Source organism: Ornithodoros turicata, chromosome 4 (genome assembly GCF_037126465.1).
Source record: "Ornithodoros turicata isolate Travis chromosome 4, ASM3712646v1, whole genome shotgun sequence".
In the NCBI taxonomy this organism is placed as follows: Eukaryota; Metazoa; Arthropoda; class Arachnida; order Ixodida; family Argasidae; genus Ornithodoros; species Ornithodoros turicata.
In genome coordinates this window covers 16046175-16054831 of record NC_088204.1, presented here as the reverse complement: position 1 = coordinate 16054831, position 8657 = coordinate 16046175, and positions in this window count along the sequence as shown.

The window sequence follows — 8657 nt, the reverse complement described above, 5'->3', positions numbered from 1 at the left end:
CGACGTCATTCGAGATTATGGTTGGCTAGGAGCGTACTATGCGGGGAAGTTCATTTCTAAGAGTGTAGTCACATGAGCACCCGGGAAGGGGGGATTGACGACGTCAAAAAGTACTACTTCCGTTCCCTCGCTCTCTTACACGCTCTTTGAAAGAGTAGAGGATTTTCGAAAGTTGCGCAGAACTGGCAGAACAGAGTCCTCGCGTAATGACAAAGACAATGCGGAGAGGCCTCGGATTGGTTTCCTCAAACGATCTCCCGGGCAATGATTGGACAAATGGCTTGAGGAGACCAATAGGAGCCCGCTCCCCACTGTCGGCCATCTTGAGAAAGAGAGGAAGAGGGAAAGCGTACATTGCGGTTTTGACCTTTAGTGCCCTTAGAGGGGCACTAAAAGTCAAAACCGTCCCAAAGGTCAAACGCGTCCCAAAACGTGTCCCAAAGGGGTTGGGACACGTTCATAGATGTGGTTCATTACATCACGGACGCGTTGTACTGCACGGCAGAATACCGAAGAAAAATAATTATTCTTCTAAGTGTCTTACATAGCGAGATACAAACCTTCGAACACACTCCCGAGCCAAGCGCCGACGTCAGAGAGCGGAGTTGCGTCCATTCCTATTGGCATCCATAAGCAGGGTGTCGAACCGAAACGTTTTTCGTTCCGGTTTTCGTTCCGGTTACATTATAAACGATCCGGTACCGGTTCTGCTCCGGAGCAAAAAAATAACGGTTCATACCGGTTTTTAACCGGTTTTTAACCGGTTCCGCTTCTGCTGGGAATATTCATCCCCACAAAAAAAAGCAATGTTACAAAATGTAAACCCGTTTATTCCGCATACATTGTATTTAATATTAATAGACAGCTGTGAAATTGGTAGCTCCTGGTTCCTGTAGGTAACTGTCTGTTCAAATGGGCTTTCTCCTTTCTTGAAGCACATGCTACAAACGGACTTGTTTGTCGTGATGTCATACGTAAAGTACTTTCTTGCTGGATTGGAGCGATCGCGTCCCATCCGAATGTCTGTTGCTACTGTCTAGCCAGCAAGCACCACCGCACGAGTAGGACGCAAATCGAGGAACACCTTCACTCACAAACGCGCTCGACGGCTCCGTTTTATTTTCTTCGTGTCCTGTCCACAAAAGAGTTGCCACTTGCACGGGCTTGCCCTCGCGTATACTTAAATGTATTCAACTTAGCTGCTCTCCAACAAGGGACGCGTTGCGCGACATTACCGATAAAGAAGCCGTTATGCAGCCCCCTTGGGTCGCGGTTTAGTTGAGGAGAGTTTGCGGGGATCAAATTAAAACGAACACTACGGCACATTGCTAGAGAATCACATGTACCTCTAAGTCTGTGTGCGTGCGCGAACGATAAACCATTACAAAGGGAGCCTAAGGGTCATAGTATACCGACATACATTCCACCGTAACCGTAACCCTCGTATAGTATCCATGACATGACTTCAGAGCACACGACGCCTGTTTCATTCGCCTATCCGTAGTCCAAACCGGCGAAGTTTTTTCTTGGACCGAAAACCGTTAAATATATTTTTCGGTTTCGCTCCTGAGCGAAAAAAACTTATACGGTTTCGATTCCGTTCCGGTTCGCACCAAAATAGCGTTTTTTTTCGGTTTTCGGTTCCGGTTTTCGGTTCGCTCCGACACCCTGTCCATAAGCACGTGACTTCCCGTGCACCGCCTCACTGGCAGCGGCGTGCGGTGATGTCAGAGCCGCATGAGTTTCGGTATTCGCGGTGCCCATTTTCTCCGCATCTATTAATCTTTCCGCTGTGAAACTTTCAATGCAGGTTCACATTGGTGCAAAGAACCGTCTCTTATGTTTATCTGGGATAAATTGAAGTCGTGACTTTAAGTCGTGTTGCAAGTTATCGGGGACACCCCTTGTATGTACGTGTACAAAAAAAAAACTGCGAATCATGCAGATTTCAGGCCAGAACTGCAGCCGCGAAGAGACATCATGTGGCACGTGCCACTTCCGGAAACTCCTTAGCGAGCCTCTTGAAGTGTACGAAACGCTTGAAGTGCTTTCCACTTGAGTCTATCGAGATAACGGAAGGGGCTGACGGATACACATTTGTAAGCCAGACGCCCGTTATGACAAGCTGATGACATTTGCTTTGCACATCCCGTCGGTAAGAGTCCCGTGGTGTGGCACGACACAGCGACATACGTCAATCGTCGCAGACACGAAATCTCGGAAACGTACGATATTTATAGCGGAAGTCACGCTACTGTTGACTCGCAGCATACATGACTGCATTTTTACCCGGTTTCGTCGGCACTGACTTCGTGCTCTTCGGCTGTTTTCGTGTATATCTTTAGAGCGATACACCCTGGAAAGAGAGCTTCATCCCCATACGCTCTCCACTGCATAACACGTTGAAGGCCAACCCTGGTAGAGAATGATACCGATAATCTCTCCTGCTTTGTGAAAAGTGCGTGGCGTACGCCTTTTTGTGACAATGTCATAACTGCACTTGGTTTCATCAACTCAGGCGGGAGGACTATGTCATTCGGGACGATGGGTGGTTACGCTCTCAGAGCAGAACTTCACCGCATAGCACGTTGTCCGCCAACCATTGCCACGAATGATAAGGTTACCGCTTCTGATTCGAAGAGCGAGAGGGGCGTACGCCTTTTCGTAACAATTTGGATATATGATAACTGCTACAAAAAGGCGTACGCCCCTCTCTCTCTTCAAATCAGAAGCGGTAACCCTATTATTCGGGGCAGTGGTTGGAGCACAACGTGCTATGCGGTGAAGTTCTGTTCTGAGAGTGTGTAGGAGCGTGTTATGCGGTGAAGTTCTGGTTTACGACTGTACGAAATGATGTCGTTCTCTCCCCTGGTTTGCTGGACACAAGGGGGCGTACGACTTTTGAGCACGTGGTAATTGCCACACAAAAAAACGTATGCTCTAAGTCGGAGACGATAACTGTACTACAAGGGTCGTTCGAGGTTGACCGCGACTTTTGCTCGAGGAAAATCAGTGAGTAAATGTAATTTAATATAAAAAAAATTGGAGGACGAAGTGCAGTCCTTCTCGCGTCAGCGGCACGTGCAGCAGCGACAGCTATCATGGCGGCGAACAGTGCGTCTGTAGCTGAGGAACAGCGCTGAACAATCAAGTTCCTTGTGAAGGAGAACGTCAAACCAGCTGAGATCTTGCAAAGATTACAGGCACAGTATGGGGAACAAACAACGTCATGGAGAAGAGGGTACGAATGGTGAGGACAGTTTGGCGAAGGACGCGATATGGTGTCGAATGAACCACATGTGACCAAAATTAAGCGCGCATGGCAGTCGCTGAGCAGCTGTTGAACCGGTTTCAATTCGAGAGAGACGAATGTTTGCAAGCAATCATCACATGTGATGGAACCTGGATGCATGGTTTCATCTCAAAAGAAGCAGAATGGAGTGGAGACATAAGGCTTTCCCGCCGCCAAAGAAAAGCAAGATGCAGCCGTCTGCTGGGAAGTCCATGGGAACTGTCTTCTGGTACATGCGGGGTGTCATCCAGAGTTCGAGGTAACTCGTTACAAGTAACTCGTTACTGTAACTAAGTTTCTTTTTTTTTTTTTTTGTAACTTGTAACTTAACTCGGTACTTTTGCGCCGTGGTAACTTTCAGAGGATCTCGTTCCTTTTTCAGGTAACTTTGCCAAAGTAAGTTAAGTTAAGTTCCAAGTTACTTTTAATTCGCTTTTTACTGAGGTGCACATATTTTCTTGCTTTCTCTCCGGTTCCTTCGTGGCAGTTTTTGCCATAAAACGTGATACTGAATCAATTACAGTATTTTATTCAGGAAGTAAGAACCGCTGCCATTGAAATGAAGCTGAACCATTGTGCGCCCACAGGGAGTAAGATGCAAAGCGTTCAAATAGACCTCCACCAGAGAAACGTCATCATGACGTTGGTAGACACACTGAAACCGAAACAAAGCGGAAGGAGAGGGCTTGGTTCCAGGAACGGGCACTTGTTCGTTGCCCCCTATTGAAAGAAAAGTAGGACCGAAGGTCGCGTCTCTTTCAGGGACCATCGTAATCCCTTCAAGACCGTGGCTTTCGGGTGCGACCTTGTTCACCTCTAGCTCCTTGTTCACCTCTTGTTCAACTCTACCAAATTTGTGGCGCTGTCGAACGCTATGACGTCATTTGTTTACAAACAGGGAGAGGTCTATTGTTGGATATAAACGAAGACGATCTAAGCGTGTTGCATTCCTCCGCAGGGAACTCAAGGTCTAACTCATCTGCTCACGCGCGCTGCACCTGCGTAATGCTATTTTGTGTCCGAAGTAACTTGGAAGTAACTCGTTCTTTTTTTTAAGTAACTCAGTAACTACCAGTTACATTTCAGGCTGAAGAACTTCGTTATTAACTTAGTTACATTTTTCACAGGGTAACTTAACTTATAACGAGTTCTTTTTGACGGGTAACTTCTCAATCTATGGTGTCATCCATGTGGACTTCTTGGAGCAAGGGGTCCCGATTAATGCCCAGTACTACTCCACGTTGATAAAGTGAGCCGTGCGAGAAGGCCTGGGATATTGTACGGAAGGGTCATTCTTCTTCATGACAATGTCCGGCCTCACGGCGAATTGGACGGTTGCAATACTGGCCGAAATGCGCTGGGAGGTTTTGCCCCATGGCCCTTACAGTCCAGATTTAGCCCCAAGCGATTTCCATTGACTTAGGTCATTTTAAGAGCACCTTGGAAGAAAGACGTTCAACACAGATGAGGGCCTCCAGAAAGATACCCTGCAGTGGCTACGACAACAGCGCACTTCTTTCTACGCCAAATGCATTGACCTGTTACCACAGCGATGGCAGCGGTGTCTAGATGCGCACGGTGAATACGTTGAAAAACTGACGTAGTTTGGTGCTTCCCGAATTTTCCATTGTACTTAAAGAAATAAAAATCGCAGGTCAACCTTGAAAGGCCCTTGTATACGTATGGTATTCCAGTCGCAGACATATACAAGATACTATAAAAATGTATGGAACATACGCTACTGAATACTGAAGCGAGAACGTACTTACGTACGAAAAAAAAAAGTAATTAGAGGGAAAAAAAAACAAGTGCAAGATCGCTTGCACACAGATCTGTCAGGGGGAACCAGTCGGAAGTACATCAGCTTGTGGCCGTACGCATGCGTGCTCTGCGCATATGTATATTTATATGTCAATGTCCCGTCCATTTGTATGTCCACGTGCGAAAGGTTGAGAGGAGGCAGCACGCAGACCTCTGGAACGCGGAGCTTGCGTTGTGAAGTGAATGAGAACCCGGCGCCGAGACAGCTACGATGAAAGGAAGAGGAAGTTGGGGGAAGCACCCTCGCCACTTCAGGAAACGCAAGTGGAGGATGCCACGATATGCCACATTTCAAAATCCACGGTATAAACTTCCAAGGCAAGGGCTACGCAGTCTATACACACTGGAATAATCGCCGGAGACAACTTCCACTGGTGAATCCAAAGCGCAGTCAGATCCCACGCTCATTATACGTGCGGCTAGAGAACTGTAAATAAAACAGTTCCTTTATAGCGTGTCTGCTAAGCAGGGACTTCCCGTCGTCGTTTCATTTGTTCTCCCAGTAAATATTTCCATATATGTTCTTCGGGAAAGAATAATTTAGTTACATTGAAACGAATGTAACTCGGTGTCATTCTATTACTTTCGTACCAACTGTAATTAAGTTAAAAATGATGATTTCGTTTTTAATTCAAACTCTAGTTCTTTTATCGGATCGGATCTCAGGGGTGAGCGGGCTACGGTACGCCTTTTTGTGCCAATTAACGTATCTACATAATTGTGACACAAAAAAGCGTGCGCCTCCCGTTTTCAACAAATCGGGGGAGAGGAAGACATCACTCTGAATGGGGGTTGGTTCTGACCGTGTTATGCGGTGAAGACACTCCCATTAACACGTTCTTCCCATTTTCGACACAGTCGGAACTGCTCCAAACACCCGACCGTGCACGATGCATCCTAAAAAAACAGTAAACAAATCCTTGTTTATGCCTCACCGCTGTCGATCACCGTGTTGTGTTTCTTCATCAACATCAATCAACTGTTAGAGGCACTCAAGTACCGTTCAGAACATCGTTCCTTAACGTGTGATCGTTGAAACTTGAGCCAACCTATCAGACACTTTGCATCATCCTCGCTGCAGACTGAGAAAACTGCGCCCGAAGCGTTTTCCGCATAGGTCGGTGAGCTCAAAGTTGTGTTCCGATTTATTTATAGCTCGATCCTCATTCACCGACTTTACTTCACTAGCTGTCTGCGCTTCGTCGGACGGGAGGGGCTCGCTCAGCACAGTATCAGACAATATGTGAGGGAAGGAGGTGAAGATGGGGTGGGAGAGAGGGGGGAGGGCGGTGTAACATAAGGAAATATGGAGCGTTGTACCCGCGCCCAAGTCTAAAACACATCCGTTGGACGTCTTTCCTGGCCTGTTTGGTCAGTCACAGCAGCAGTGGAAGAACTGGAAAATAAGGAGAGAGTTGGGGGGGGGGGACGGATGTTGTTTCATGAGCACGTCATGAAATAACGGTGACGTGGAATTTATGTGGGAGACACTTAAGGAATTTTCATGCAACGTGCTTGTGCAACGCTCTGACGTAGTGTTAAATTCATTAAATTAATGTAAATAACTTCATTTGGCTAAAGATTTGTCAATTTCATTCATTGTAGTTAGTACAATAAAATAAGTTAATTAAATATAATTAAAGGTCACCAAACTAGATTCTACGCACAAAACCTCGAGGACCCCTACAACAAAGAGAGTCCCACTCTCTCTCCCTTCCTCTCTCTTGTTTTCCTGCGTTTCGTCTTTGGTCAGCTCAGTAGGTAGTGCACTTGCCCCTGGAACACCAACGGGGGGGGGGGGGCACTATAGTAACGTCGTCTTTGCATTAGGAGTCATTGCCGACATGTGTTTTGATCTGAAATAACAAGGGTCCCTCTATATGGGCTGCACAGGATAGAAAAGGAACATTTTTCGGGGGGGGGAGGGGGGGCAGGACAGAATCATTGCCCTGGAATACTGTGGATGTTGGTCCTTTTACACGTGTGCTGCGCAACAAACTTTCTCCACCTGTGCGTCAGAAGCAAGCAAACGTGGGAAGGGAGCACGACAGCAACATCTGGACTTCGCACTGTTGGTGAAATACCCCATCCAGCAGTCACCGGAGAGAACAACGGAATCAGCACGCCTCTCTCTCTCTCTCTCTCTCTCTCTCTCCACGTTTTATCCAAGCACCAGCAGGCGTTCGTGTAACATTTTCCTCGGCGAGTACTCGTTTTACGATGAGGTCACATTTACAGGATGTCCTGTTACGAGTGCAATCCCATATGTGGATCCAGTCAGTTTGCATCAATAACTTTTCCAAACACGTCAGCGAGACTTCGTCCATGTTTCGTCATCCAACCACGCCGGCTTATCTCAACGCTGCGTGACAACTAATTATGTGCAGTCGAATTATCCAACCCTTCCTGCATCCAAAAGACGTTACATGTGGGCATTAGTAAGCACACGTATACAGTCCGAGGAACCCTCTCAAAGCAGGTGGTGTGCCACGCCTACCCTTCTGCCGGATGCCGGTGCTGCCGGCTTCGAGCTAATCCGAACCACCGTCGAAGATCTGCACTCTTCCGCACGCGAAATAGTTCCATTCAAAATCCTGCCCTTCGATTTTTCATCCCATGCATGCACTCGTCTTGATTCATTCTTTCGTAGTTGCGGTGTTGCATGTTAGTCACCTTCGATGTCTTCGTAGCTCGCCGGGTGTTTTATATATGCAGAACGAGGAGCCGGCAAAGCTCCATTGCGGCCCGGTTAAAATGTGGCGTGATGTCCCAGCTGTTCCGCAAAGCAAGCGCACCCCCTCTCGCATTGTGGCATTCCGTTGCCAGGGGAACCGCGTGGGGAAGTACCAGCAGTGGCGCGGGGAGTTCAATTTCGGTTTCGGTTCAGGAAGCGGATGGCGAGCGAGTGTTTATGTTGGTGCGCGTTTGGCGAAATGAACAGAGCAACTTGTGCATAACGGCTACAAGTATGTTCTACGTAATATGTACCGAATTTTTCATTCACTGTTACGTTGCAAAACTTTGGGACGAAATAGACACCTAAAAGTAATAAAAACTTGTGTTTGTCTCCTTCTACAGACTGGGGGAAAATACTTAATCATTACTTCTACTCAAAACTATTGCTCTTTATTGGTTTGTAACGAGATTTATTCCGTTGACGTTTTACAATTCTGAAACATGACATGCATTATTGTTGGCGTACGTGAAGTACAACTGATACTAATTGATAATTGATTTCCGCACGACGACGATGCTCTTCCTGCCCAAGAAAATAGGTCATTGAATGTGAGAATCGGCGACGGTCAATTGTAATTGCTCGAAATATAGCATCAACTCAGTTCAAACTGCACGTTTACAGAGTTTGCCAAAATACAGAGTTAGTCAAAAACTTTCTCGCTATTTTTACGTCATTACCACAGGAACAGGCAATTCACTAGAGTCGCTAAAACTTGCATGCAAAGCAACACTTAACGGGCTTCCGCGTGCCAAGAGATAGGCGTGCGCAGTAACGTATTATGCAATCCAAACTTCGCCTAATAACTCC